This window comes from Paramormyrops kingsleyae, chromosome 24, assembly GCF_048594095.1.
Source record: "Paramormyrops kingsleyae isolate MSU_618 chromosome 24, PKINGS_0.4, whole genome shotgun sequence".
Taxonomy (NCBI): Eukaryota; Metazoa; Chordata; class Actinopteri; order Osteoglossiformes; family Mormyridae; genus Paramormyrops; species Paramormyrops kingsleyae.
In genome coordinates this window covers 23676842-23691062 of record NC_132820.1, presented here as the reverse complement: position 1 = coordinate 23691062, position 14221 = coordinate 23676842, and the positions used below count along the sequence as shown (strand labels likewise).

The 14221-nt window shown below is 44.8% G+C and overlaps 1 long non-coding RNA gene across 1 annotated transcript; it reads left to right on the top strand.

Moving 5' to 3' along the window:
- Positions 1-3824: 3824 nt before the first annotated feature.
- On the top strand, positions 3825-10992 carry LOC140582282 (uncharacterized). The gene is made up of 2 exons (XR_011985211.1): positions 3825-4039; positions 9449-10992. It is a non-coding gene; the product is annotated as an uncharacterized lncRNA (long non-coding RNA).
- Positions 10993-14221: the final 3229 nt, after the last annotated feature.

The following is a 14221-nucleotide window of genomic DNA, read 5'->3' as shown; positions in this document are numbered from 1 at the left end:
AGAATAAACTGGTGACTTGCAACTACTCCTCGTCTCAGCTGTGAATCTCTTCTCATCCACGGACCCGGTGGAGACTACTTACTCCAACAGATTTCAGCGAGATATAAACTGAAATAGACGCGAAAAGTACGTTGCATCGCCGACGATGCACTCGACCCCAGAGGGTAAAACAGCAGGGATAGTTCGGGGTTTAATCATCAGATGCATGCGTTTATTACAATTGCACTACTACAACCCACACACCGGCACTGCTCACCGTGCACGTCGCCCCGTTTACTCCTCATACACACGGTGGGCGCACGCACACATACACACACACTACACACAACAATAAACATTAACCACTATACATGACATAACACACAGCACATTTATAATCACACAAGCGATTACTTATAACTATTTATAAGCTATCATCAGTCCAAGGAGTGACGCCGATGTTTCCGTTCTGCCTTATTTGCTGTAACTGTAGTTCCGCTTTTTGCCAGCAGGCTGCGCACAGACAGCGTTTCTGTGGGCTGCACATGGTATGTAGTTAGATTAGTATTTCATAACTGCACTGCAGGACATTGCGTAAAATCATTTTCTGCAGTAAGTATTGGAGTGTTTATAAAGGATCTTTTAAAAAAAATAATAATAATAATAATAATAAATCAGTTTCTCACAAACACCTCCATTCATGACTGACTGAAATATCAAGGATGAAAGTGATTAGGATCAGCTCAGAGAGCCCATGCCGAGCTGTTGCTAAAGTAGCAGCAGTCAACTTTAAACCAATGTTAAACAAATACTAGTCTGAAAACAATCAGTCATTAAAATTAATCAGCTTGCTAAGTTGTGTTTCCTTTAATAATATAAATGTTATAGAAAAATGGAAACCCCACGCTCTCCGCGAATATTAATCACCAAGATTTATAAAAACCGCAACTGTACTGAAAAATAACGTTGCTTATGAATGTTGGCAAGTAAAAAGTATTTGTACTTTGTGATCAAGTGCCATTCTTGGCACATCACACAACGACGAAATGTGTCCTCTGCATTTTAACCCATATGTGACATATTAGTGGGCGGCTATATTATTTAGCTTCATTCTTAAAATAATAATACTAATACCAATAATAATAATAACAAAACCAAATATCCTGTAAATTTTAGAATGTGAAATGGTCGGCTAAGTTGACCTCGAACGGTTCTGCGTACTCATTGTTTTTTTTTTTTTTTTTTTTTCGTTTCTTGTTTTAAGAAACTGAAGCCACCCAATCAGCGTGCCAATGGAGTGACGTCAAGCGAAGGTTCAGAGAGATTCTAGAATTTATAGTTATTGCTACGTATATCTGGAAGCAGAAGCTGTATTTTTTTTTATTTCTCTCAGTCTTGATTTGGGCTTGGTTGGTGATTACTGTTCCTGTTCAATTCCTTTAAATAACTTCGGCAATGGCTCCTTTCAGTCGCTTACGTAGTTTTCTACGCACTTGTCTGAGAAGCTTGAAGCGTTCCAACTTTCGTGTGGGCAAATCCACTGCACCATGCTCAAGTGTTGCAACGGGGGTTGCTATAAATGGCAACGCCCCTGCAACGGTCGGGAGTGGCATCCACCTCCCCAGTGGACACGGGGATCACGGGGATCAGTGGGCGGCAGTCTGGGAGAAAATTACAGCCCTCGAAGACGAGGTGGGCCGTTTACGGTCCGAGATCTCCCAGCTTGCCGGTGCCCTGACTCACCCAAATATGCCCCGGAGCAGTTCGGAGACCACTCTTATAGTCCCCACTTCAGCTCCAAGCTGTTTCCCGCCCCCTCCTCCTCCTCCACCGCCTCCTCCTCCACCGCCGCCTCCTCCTCCTCCGCCTGCTAATATCCAGGGCCCGAAGCAGAAGAGGAGTCATCCTCAGGGAAGTGGCACAGGACCCACTAATGGCCCCAGCATGGTGGATGTTCTGGCGGAGCTGCCGCACATTAAACTGCGCCCAGTGCAGAGGTCGCCAGTTGGGACGCCAGTGACCAGGAGGGGACCGACGCAGGGGACGCCCATGCCCTCAGAGGACTTTGCTGCCATTTTAGCAGAAGCACTGAAGAAAAAGTTTAAGCATCAGAACCACTCTGATGAGTAAGAGCAGCAGTCCTCTGAGGCCTTTAAACCTTTTTTACTTAAACTTTTTTTACTTAAATTTTTTATACTTATAACATTTTTATACTTATAACATTTTTATACTTATATCATTTTTATACTTAAGATTTTTATACTTATATACTTTATATACTTAAACTTTATATACTTATACTTTGTGTACTGATTCTATATACTTATTAATAAATAATATATTTATATCACTATTATTTTTAAAAGAGTTGCTGATTTTGTAATACTGCTGCAGCATTCTCCACATGCTAATCACTGCCCCACATCGAATTGGCACTTTGATCAGCCACGAATCACTTCACTACCCCCTGTTGAATGTTGCATCGTATGTTGTTAGATATTTCGTAGTAGTAAGTACTTCATTATTAGGCTGCACAATATTGGAAAAGATGTATTTCTGCAATGAGTATTGCAGTATTTATTTAAATTGAAAATGCTTAAAACAAACCAATTTCTCACAAACACATCTATTCATGAGTGATTTAAATGGCAAGGATGAAAATGATTAGGATTACCTCTTATGATTAGCTCTTGCCAAAATAGGGCTTGTAAACTTTTGTGGTACTCAGAATTAACCCAAACAACTATGACTCTATAATCCTCTATAATCACTCTCACTGAGGGGGCCTGCACCAGAACGTGAGGCAGAGGGGTGGGATGAACTACGGCTGGGGCTGAAGATGGTTCTGGAGCTGGGCTAACTGGTGAGGCTACGCATGGGGATGAAGGAGGGGAGTCCATAAAAAGAGATGGAGAAGGAGGTAAAACAAAAGAGGATGGGACTGGTGAGGGAACTAAGAAGGAAGTTGATGATAAGGCTGGTGAGTAGGGCTCAGGGTGCGACGTTGTTGGGACTCGATGCAGGATGGTAGCGATCCCACATGGGTTGAATCGAAGGGGTTACTGGAGAATAGCAGCTTTTGTAAGTTCTTGGTATATGGCCCCCTTCCGTCCTTTAGGTTTCCTCCTTCGTCCTGATAAAAGAATGACGGTACAATTATGCAAAATAAAGTGTAAAAATACAAGAGTCAAATCAATTGATGGCTGTTAGTGACAGACAGACAGCACACTTGGCAGTCAGTACTGCACATTGAGAAAAATACTGCCGTCTCATTGTCTCATTGGAGACAGGAAACGAATGCTTGGGAGACTTACACGCTGGTCTCGGATTGGGCTGCCTGCATTTCCGTAGGGGTACTTCACCTATAAAAACACACCAGTCAGTGCACAGATTGCCTGATATGCAGAACAGCATTTACTATAGAGAATAGCAACGCTGGAAAGGTTCATGTGCACCAAGGCTAACAGCCCACTCAATCCAAATGCTGGCATCAGGAACTGACTATTCAATCAAATCATTTACTGTTGAGGGAATAATGAATAAAATAAAGGGAATGATTCTATAAGGCTGTAACTAATCAAAACAAGAACTGACTGGCGCGCCGGCAAGGCAAGGCTACCTAATCGGAACAGATAGGGGGGGCGACAGAGAATATCAGCGGCCCCTACTTATCTTTTAGCCTTCCAGAAGGCCAAGAACAGTACGAGCCGGCTGGAACCACACATGCGGTTGTCACGTACACGGAAGGTACCGAGAAAGGGGGGGAGATGCCCAAAGGGCTTTAAAAGGGATACAGCTGATACATATGGCAGAGCCTCCTCCTGTACATGCTGAATGTATGTCAGACGGCCGCTCCCGGATTGCAATCTGCCAGACAATAAACCGGTGATTTGCAACTTCTCCCCGTGTCAGCTGTGAATCTCTTCTCATCATCGGTGGAGACGCCGTGCTCCAACAATTTGGGGGCTCGTCCGGGATCCCCAGGAGATTCGCAAGATTCGGCTAAGGGGTGACGCGGCCTACTTGGACACAGAGAACTGCGAGGCGCCGACTAGAAGTGGTAAGCAGAGCCTGTTACATCAAAATCTGCACATTGGATATGTCAAATTGAGCAGTTTGAAGTGTCCAGTGGCCCGTCGGTAAAGTAAGACGGAGGAGAGGTTGCACGCACTGTGTTTATACAATATATTGTGTTGTCTATGTGTTGTGTATGCATTGTGTCTAGGTATCGTGCGCAGAGAGATAGAACCTTAAGGAGCAGAGGGTATGGGACCCCGCAGGGAAATAGAATTTTAAGGAGCAGAGGGTACGGGACCCCGCAGGGAAATAGAATTTTAAGGAGCAGAGGGTACGGGACCCCGCAGGGAAATAGAATTTTAAGGAGCAGAGGGTACGGGACCCCGCAGGGAAATAGAATTTTAGGGAGCAGAGGGTACGGGACCCACACAGGGAAATAGAATTTTACGAGCGGTAGAAAAGCTGGGTGGGAGACCCAGGGAATTCAGGACCCCGAACTCTAGATTGGGAGGAGGGAATAAGGTCCCCCTCTCTAACTAAAAAAAAAAAAAAAAGAGAGAGAGGGTGAATCAAAGCACCAGCTTGGGTGCAGTTGTACTGGTTTGTGTGTGAGCAGCGTTGTGGGTTCTTCCTGTTCAGGGTGCTCGCCGCTCGCTCTGTGTTGGTTGAGCTTGCCCGTGGCTCTGCTGTCACTGCTTGCGGTCTTACAGTTTGTCAGAACCGAAGGGGAGTTCTCACAGAACACCCCCTTCCAAGTTGACATTGCTGGAGATCGGGGGGGTTTCGGCTGGGAGCGGGCCTGTTTGACTGGGATTGAGCTTGTGGGACGTGCCCTGTTCAGGGGGGACACAACAGTAAGCTGCTTTGAATATAGTCTTATTATTTTAGAAGTTGTTGATTTATGTATTGGTGGTGTTTGTTAGTAGGACATTCGACTAGGATAAGGAGGTAGCTGATGCCGGGGAGCGTATGTGTGGGGCGGTTCGGAGCGCCGGATGTCGAGTAGAGGATAAACGCTCACTGGGAGAATTACTGTGGAAAACGGAGAGAGAGCATGCTAGGCAGAGGGATGAAGCAGCACGCCAGAGAGCGAGCGCTAATTTGATGCAGAAGTGGGGAAAGTAATTACGTCCGCAGTTTTGGGTCCTTGTTCAACAGATAAGTTGCAAGTAAAGATGTATAAAGCAGAAATAAGTACAAAGTAGAAGAGATCAAGTTAGCAGGGGTCGGGATAGAGCATTTGTGCATTTCCATAAAACGTCATTGACAGTAGTGGAAGTGCGGGTTGGTAAATTTAGAACTTAAAATCTTAATAATAAATCTTAAAATAATAATTAAATAATAATTAAATCTTAAAATAATGTATTTGAATAAAATATTGTGATTAATAGATTTTATGGATTATAGAGACTAAGTTTAGAGATAAAGGGTATTAAAGCACATCTTTGTGAGAAAAATAACAGTTTATAGACCAGAGGTTTTAGTATATGTGTGCCCGTAGATAATTGGGTGCAGTGTTAGGGATTTTAGTTAGGAGAGGAAATAAGTAGAAAATAAATAATAATAATAATAATAATAAATAATAATAAATAATTTAGAGCCACACATCAAGGTGAAGTAACTACTGTCAGGGAGAGAATTAAAAAAAAAAAAAAAAAAAAGAATAGAGCACGGGTTGACTGTGAGGAACTCTGTTCATTTTTAGACAGGAAAACAGTTCAAGTGACAGTAGAGTGCAGAAAAGCATTAAAATGCAGGCCCTGGTAAAGGCAGCAGAAACACCAGTACAGCAGTTGGGGAGAGAGCACCCCCTGCTTAAAGCGAGGATAGAAAAGATGTGTAAAAAGTGGGGGAATAGAACAAAGGCCCTGGTAACTAAGTGGCCTAAAGGGGGCACATGGGATGTGGCAGTGTGTGAGGAGATGGAGACTCTGATAAAGTATCATAAGGCTAATAAGAACACAGAAAGGCGTAAAAAGAAAAGGAGTGAGGAACTGGAGGTACTGAGGTTATTTAAAGCAAAGGGAGAGGCCTGGAGAAGGGAGCAGAAAGCCATGAGAAAGGCACTAAATGAGAAGAAGGGGGGTGAGAAAGAAGAGATGAGGCAGGAAGAAATATGGCCACTGTCATATCAAAGTCAGTGTCCGTTAGTGGAAGCCCCCCCTCCTTCATACAAGGGTCAGTTTCCAGTAATAGAGGGGAAGGTAGAATTCAGAGGTGAGGTGACACAGAAGGATGAAGGAAGTAGGGAGCAGAACGGAACGGCAAGTTGTTTAGATGGATACAGGGCAGTGAGTGCATTGCTGCGGCAGGCAGTGCAGGAAGGACTGCGAGGGAGTGAGAGAAGAACAGAAGGCCAGGCATGTGGGCCTGAGAAACAAGGGAGTGAGATAAAGGTGGGGTACGGAGCAAGTGGTAGTAATGCAGAAGGGCTGGTGCATCTGCTGGACACCCCTAACCCTCCATCTAAAGGATGGAGTCAGTTTCAGGAGAAGGAGACAGAAACAGAGAGTGAGGAAGGAGTAGAGGAGGATAATGCAGATCATAGAATAGTGAGAAGCAGGAGGGCTGTGAAGCCCCCCACCAGGGACACTCCGATGCTTCCGCTGAGGGTGAACGGAGCACAGACACAGTAGGTGCCGTGGGCAGGACAAGATCTGGAGGGCCTGATTCTCAGACTCCCAGTTCTGGCAGAAGGGGCCGGAAAATGGATAAAAGCATTTGAGGAGGAAACTATGGGTCGGCTCCTGGCGATGGGGGACATAAAGGCGGTTCTGGCTTGCGTTTTGGGGGTAGACGGAATGGAGAGACTGCTGCGAAGCAGTGGCCTGGCAGCGGCGACAGGGACTCCTGTGAATGATGCATGTCACTTTGACGGTTACCATGCTAACTGCTGGCATCAGCTGCGACTAATGTTTCCTCCACGGCTGAGTGTGGTTAAAATGAAGGTGGAGCCCATCAAGGAGGGGGAGAGCCCAGCTGCCTATCTGCAAGCTCAAGAAAAGCGGTGGCGCACTGAGACGGAGCAGGACCTGCAGAATCCGGCATTCAGAGAGAGGAGGAGGACTTTGCTAAAGAGCGTGAGAGGGAACTGACAAAGAAATGGAATCAGATGCAGCTGGAGGAGCTGACCGCTAAAAAGAAAAAGTCCAGGCACCAGTGGTCTCTCCGGACCCAAGCCCCGGGGGCAGCCTGTGGACAGCCGACAGTCTCCTGTCGCTGGGGCCCCCCATGATACTAATTGGCCTCAGGTCCCTAATTGGAACAGAGTGAGTAGATACAATGGATGGGGGTTTCCTCAAAGGGCACCCATTTACCCACAAATTTGATGATCCCAGACTTTGGAGAGACTGGGGAACAGGCTGGTTCAGCTGGTGTGCTGGAGCTGTGATCAGCCAGGACACACCTGTATGTTCCAAAATCTTGTTTAGTGGAAGTTCAGATAGGTTACAAACATGTAAATATGCCCATACTAATATTAGAGCATATCCCAGTGAATTTGTCAGGCAGAGATGCTTTGTGTCAGCTGCAGATAGACATAAAATGTACAGAGGGGGGCGTAGAGGTGCTCAGTGGACAGTACAGCCTTCTGCGACAAAATTTGTTGTTCAATAGGGGACAGCATAGTTCATAAGGGATTGAAGATGTTACTGATGAAGTTGGGGAAATTCTAGAACAGTGTGGCCCATTTATACAGGAACAATATAGCAATAGGCTGAATTGGACATAGAACAAACATACTTGTTTGTTGCAATGGAGAGATTTCAGTGTGAGGGAATGTGGGCTGCTACTGAAGGTGAGTTGGTGAGAGTCAGTGGAGTGCAGAGTATGTAGGAGACTTGAGAGGTTTGTGGCTGTGGAGCATGATAGGAGGGCAGTGTGAAGGGAAATAAAGTGCAGAGGAATGTTGGCAGGAGACAAAGTGTGGAGGTTAGTTTATGATTTGTGTGCAGCGAAATAGTTAGTGGAGGATCAATCAGTGGGAGATCCCAGTCCTCACACCCTGCTAACAGATGTGCCACCTAGTGCAGAGTGGTTCACAGTTGTGGATTTGTAGATGGCATTTTTAAGTGTGTCCCTAACACAACAGTCACAGTGTTTGTTTGCGATCACCTATAGGGGTCAGCAGTTCATCCATGCGAGGATACTGCAAGGATGTGAACACATGCTTAGGGCAGATTTGGATGGATTGAATCACATTGCTACAGTATGTGGGTGATCTGCTCTGTGTTATATACACAGGCACTGAAGCCACCGTTGCTGAAGGTCTTAGCGAAAGGGGGGTTGAGGTGCCCAAAGCTAAGCTGCAATACTGATAAGAACAGGCTGCATGCTTGGGGTGTGAGTTCAGCCACGGGAGGGGGCCTTATGAGGCCTGTGTGTGGACACAAAGGGGATGCTAAAGACTCTGATGGTCTGTTTCACGACTGTGATGGATTTTTGGTTGTGCCTTTGTCGTGTGGTTGACACCTTAATAATGCATGCGCATGGTCTTGACCATTGCGCAAGGAGGGAGTGCTATGAAAAGAAAAGAAAAAAAACAAGGTTTATGAGTTGAAGTTGTACATGGGGTGTCTAACTCAAATATGCAAAGTTATTTTCAAGCAGGAAGAGGGGAAAGCAAGACGGCAAGAGAAGAACAGACACAGGAGGTTTGCAGGCAGGGTATGCAGTGGTGGCCAGACAAGGCCAGGATTATGTAACCTTGAAGGCAGACAGACTGGGGGGAGCCCAGTCAGCCCAGAGAGCCGAGGTGATAGCGGTTATCGAGGCCCTGAAATTAGCAGAAGGGAAAGAAGTTACCATAGACTCAGACTCAGCATATGCTGTAGGCGCAGTGCATGTGGAACTCAGCCAATGGCTGAGGGCAGGATTCTTGACCGCGGGAAACAAGCCAATAAAACACGAAGCAGAAATGAGGGAATTGGCAAAGGCCTTGATGCTTCCCAAAAAAGTGGCGGTGGTCAAGTGCAAGGGACATGAAGGGTCAGGAACAATGGTAGCGAAAGGAAATCAGGCCGCAGATGAGGAAGCAAAGAGGGTCACAGGGTACGTGATGTCCAAACAGATGATCATGGTAGAGGAGGAAGTTCACCCAAATTACCGATTGACCCTGGAGAAAGCGTTGGGATTGAGACATGCGTTCGGAACTGTGTATCATCCGCAGTCCCAGGGAAAAGTGGAGCGAATGAACCAAACAATAAAACAAAAATTGGCAGAAATCTGCGCGCAGACCAAAATGAATTGGGTTGACGCTTTACCACTGGCAATGATGTCAGTGAGGTGTTCCATAAACAGGGGGACCGGGTTCACCCCCTTTGAGCTCCAGACAGGCAGGCAGTTCCTAGGACCCCAGAAAGGGTTAACCTGGACCCCCAACGAGAAGGGGGAGCAAAATCCTAGAGCATATTATGATTGTTTGCAAGGTCTCGTTGCAGATTTCTCTAAACAGATCCAGGAGGCGAGACCAGAGAACCAGCCAGCCAAACCACACACGGCGGAGTGGGTCCTCCTGAAAGTCATCAAACGGAAGTGGTCAGAGCCCAGGTGGACGGGCCCCTTCCAGGTTACTGAGAGGACGTCACACGCGATTCGTCTGAAAGGCAAACGTGACACGTGGTTTCACTGGAGCCAGTGCGCGGCTGCGGAGGACCCAGGGAGAACCACAGCAGAGATCCAGGAGGCCCTTAGGGAAGGAATCCAGGGCGTCAGTTCGGCTGAACTAGACGCAACTCAGGTCTCAACAGAAGGGGCAGAATAATCCCCTGACCTGAGCAACCAGAGCAGGGTAGTCCACCCCTGCTCCAACGACCAGAAAGAACAAAAGCACCTCATCCACCGCCAGACAACACTAGGACCAGGATGGAGATCAAGATAAAAAGGGGAATGTTGGGGGAAACAAGTGTGTTATGTGTGATGCTTAAAATGCTTAAAATGTTAATGATTAGTGGTTTGTGAGCCATGCCAGCCATGGACCCCGAAGGGGGGCTGCGCCTGTGGCGGGCTGGGAGTGGAATTTCCCTGAAGCTCAGGGTTTTTGCCCTCCTTCCTAGGCTGGATGGACAGATTGTGTGTGGAACTCTTTGGAGTCCTAAAGGGGGGAGTGTGCGCTATGTTTGGGGAAGAATGCTGTACTTACATTCCCAACAACACAGCACCAGACGGCTCAGTGACCAGGGCACTCGAGGGTCTCCGGACCGTCTCCAAAACGATGCATGCACACTCCAGGATCAATAACATCTGGGATGCTTGGCTGACCTCGGCGTTCGGACAGTGGAAAGGCTTAATGAGCTCGCTTTTATTATCCTTTGCTACTTTTGCTGCGATTTTAGTTACTTGCGGGTGTTGTTGTATTCCCTGCCTGCGCGCACTGTCAGTTCGTCTCATCACTACCGTGATAGAGAAGCGGGATAGCTCCTATGCGCAGATGATGCCTCTCCTGCCTGTTGGGCCGGAGAGGGGCAAAGGTCATTTGGACAGCTTTGAACTACACCTCCCCCGCCAATAGGGTGATCTCCTTGCGGAGACCAAAAGGGGGAATGCAAAATTTCATAAATAAGGGAAAATATTACTAATCAGCATAATCAGGGTGATCTCCTTGCGGAGATCAAAAGGGGGAATTGAGGGAATAATGAATAAAATAAAGGGAATGATTCTATAAGGCTGTAACTAATCAAAACAAGAACTGACTGGCGCGCCGGCAAGGCAAGGCTACCTAATCGGAACAGATAGGGGGGGCGACAGAGAATATCAGCGGCCCCTACTTATCTTTTAGCCTTCCAGAAGGCCAAGAACAGTACGAGCCGGCTGGAACCACACATGCGGTTGTCACGTACACGGAAGGTACCGAGAAAGGGGGGGAGATGCCCAAAGGGCTTTAAAAGGGATACAACTGATACATATGGCAGAGCCTCCTCCTGTACATGCTGAATGTATGTCAGACGGCCGCTCCCGGATTGCAATCTGCCAGACAATAAACCGGTGATTTGCAACTTCTCCCCGTGTCAGCTGTGAATCTCTTCTCATCCACGGACCCGGTGGAGACGCCGTGCTCCAACACTGTATATAAGTGAACTTTATTGTCATTCACACCATACAACAGTACAACAACGGAAGCATAGCTGAACAAAATTGCATACCTCCAGGCTCAATGTGCAGACATAAAAAGACAGGTGCACATAGTCAACATATGGATAACACAAAGAAAATTTCACTTCTTACACAGAAGTAATTAAGACTGTGTAAAACAGCATAAGGCAGCACAGGACAGACACTAAATATACAAACCAATATACATATATCTTGCGCCTTCCATAAATTCCATTATTTCTTTACTCTCAGGGTACCTAAAGTAAGAATTCTGCCTTTTCTGATTTACATTATGGGGACATATTCACCTGTTATCTTACTATTTCACAATGATTATCTGTGATGTTTAAACACATCACAGCAGCAGAATTTACCGATTCCATTATACAATACAGTAACCATGTGGATTAGAGCCCCGTATGTTTACCGTTTCATGGTAACAAACACGATCTATTACTCTAAGTAAAACTCCATCCATCCCTTATGAACATTTTATTTTTAAGTATTCCAAGACACACACTTCCAAAACAATATGATTGTCACAGAATACAAGACTCAACAACACCAGACAGCCCTATTCTGACTTTCATTCTTCAAGTGTTGAGTTACTCTGGCCATCATTTTGCCATTCTTACCGGGGCTAATGGAACCAGGGTTGTTTTCTGGAGCAATCCACACAAGTTTCGGGGTGACAATGAAACAATTAAGACGGACCAATTAGTGCTGGGCTGTTTATCGGATATTTACGGAATATCGATATATTATCAAAACCAGATAAAGGAGGACACAATACAGTTTATATCGACATAATTTGGTCGTTTGTTAAAATCGGGCGCTATTAAAGACTTTGAATATAATTCCTTCCCCTTTTAGAAGTAACGCGAGAGCTGCGGTCCCGACGTTGCACAGACTCCCAGAATTCACAGCGAAAAGCGACCCATTCAGTTAGGATTCATGGGGGTTTGATGGAGGGCTTAATGCAATGGGACAGATAATATGTCACATGTGGTTTTCATTTAAAACTGAATATTTACCACACTTGAAGGAAATTTTCATGTATTGCTAATCTTCCTAAAAATACAGAGGTGGGTCTATGCACTTATGCCGATATTATGTTTTGTTTACCCATGTTTACAGTTTTATCCTTAACATAGCCTCCACGGGTTTGCTCTAAAGACATCTCATTTCATTTACACAATGACAATAAAGCTATCTTTATCTTATCTGAGAGTGGAAGAAGCAAAATGACGCAATGCTAACGTTAGCATTAGCAAACAGCTGCCTAGTAATCTTTGGAAGTAACACGTTACTATAATTCCACTACGTTTGGCTGTAAGGAGTAATATAGCTAAATACTACGGTGGCCCCTAGAGACAAAACACACACAAAAGAAAAAGCAGAAACAAAATGAAAATGCGCAGCAAATTAAAAAAACACACAAAAGAAAAAGCAGAAACAAAATGAAAATGCGCAGCAAATTAAAAAAACACACGCAAAAGAAAAAGCAGAAACAAAATGAAAATGCGCAGCAAATTAAAAAAACACACACAAAAGAAAAAGCAGAAACAAAATGAAAATGCGCAGCAAATAAAAAAAACACACGCAAAAGAAAAAGCAGAAACAAAATGAAAATGCGCAGCAAGTTAAAAAAACACACGCAAAAGAAAAAGCAGAAACAAAATGAAAATGCGCAGCAAGTTAAAAAACACACACAAAAGAAAAAGCAGAAACAAAATGAAAATGCGCAGCAAGTTAAAAAAAACACACGCAAAAGAAAAAGCAGAAACAAAATGAAAATGCGCAGCAAGTTAAAAAAACACACGCAAAAGAAAAAGCAGAAACAAAATGAAAATGCGCAGCAAGTAGACAATCCCAAACCGGAAGTGCTCCACCACGCTAGGGGGCGCGGTGAGCTCATGTGGCACAGTCGCTACACAGTAGTGATGGGAAGTTCGACTGAATTAACTAATTTGATTCTTTCGAGCTGTCCGTTGTAATGAATCGATTCTAAAATCGATTCTGTGATTCACTTTTTTTCCGTCTTTTTTGCGCCTGACCGTATGAGTCAACGAATCATGGGATCGGATAATAAATCAAACGGTGTCTCAAGGTTACGTTATTTGACTGAAAGATGGGGCTGGTGTTAAACAAAAATGTTCAGCTTGACTATTCACAATAAAAAAAACAATATATAAAAAGCAGAAAGGGTGCCGATGCTGAATAAACACGCGTGTATATATAGTTCTTATTTTCTTGACTTTAGCCAAATTCATGTGCATGAGTATCAAGGACTACATCACAGTTAACAACTGCAATATTACCAATACAATCACACACACATACAATGAGCATGAGTAAACTTGCATACGTTGTTGTGTAAACGTCAAAGTTAATAAATATCTTTGGTTTTTGATGAAAGACATATGGTTTTATTATGCAGAAATGCAATAATTTACTGTTGTGAACGCCGCAATGGCTCTTGGGATCGGTTCGCAAACCATCCGTTTGAGTCGCCGACGGAGTGTCCGAGAGTCCGTTCGATGAACAAATCGAACTTCGGACACTCGGTCGGTGACTAAAACGAATGGTTTGCGAACCGATCCCAAGAGCCCTCGCCGCCTCGCGGCATTTGCTGCGGAAATGCAGTTACGCTGTTGAAAGGAATAAAATTAACGCAGCTGTTCACAGGGCTGTCAACTTTGGTCAGCCGGTTGGCCAGAGATTTTCCATTTCAGACAAGTCCGCACACGCATTTACACCTTTGTGACAGTTTTATTCCCTTGTAAATGGTCTGTAGGGTTTGCAAACTACCCCAACGCTTTTGCTGCAGCTAATTTTAGGTTTATAATGTAATAATATAAATTTGCAGTAAGATTTCTTGCACGAGCGTGAGAATCCGAAAGCGTGAGTGTCACGCCAGATGCGTGAGAGTTGGCAGCCCTGTGTTCATTTATCACAACAGTAAATTATTGCATTTCTGCATAATAAAACCATATGTCTTTCATCAAAAACCAAAGATATTTATTAACTTTGACGTTTACACAACAACGTATGCAAGTTTACTCATGCTCATTGTATGTGTGTGTGATTGTATTGGTAATATTGCAGTTGTTAACTGTGATGTAGTCCTTGATAC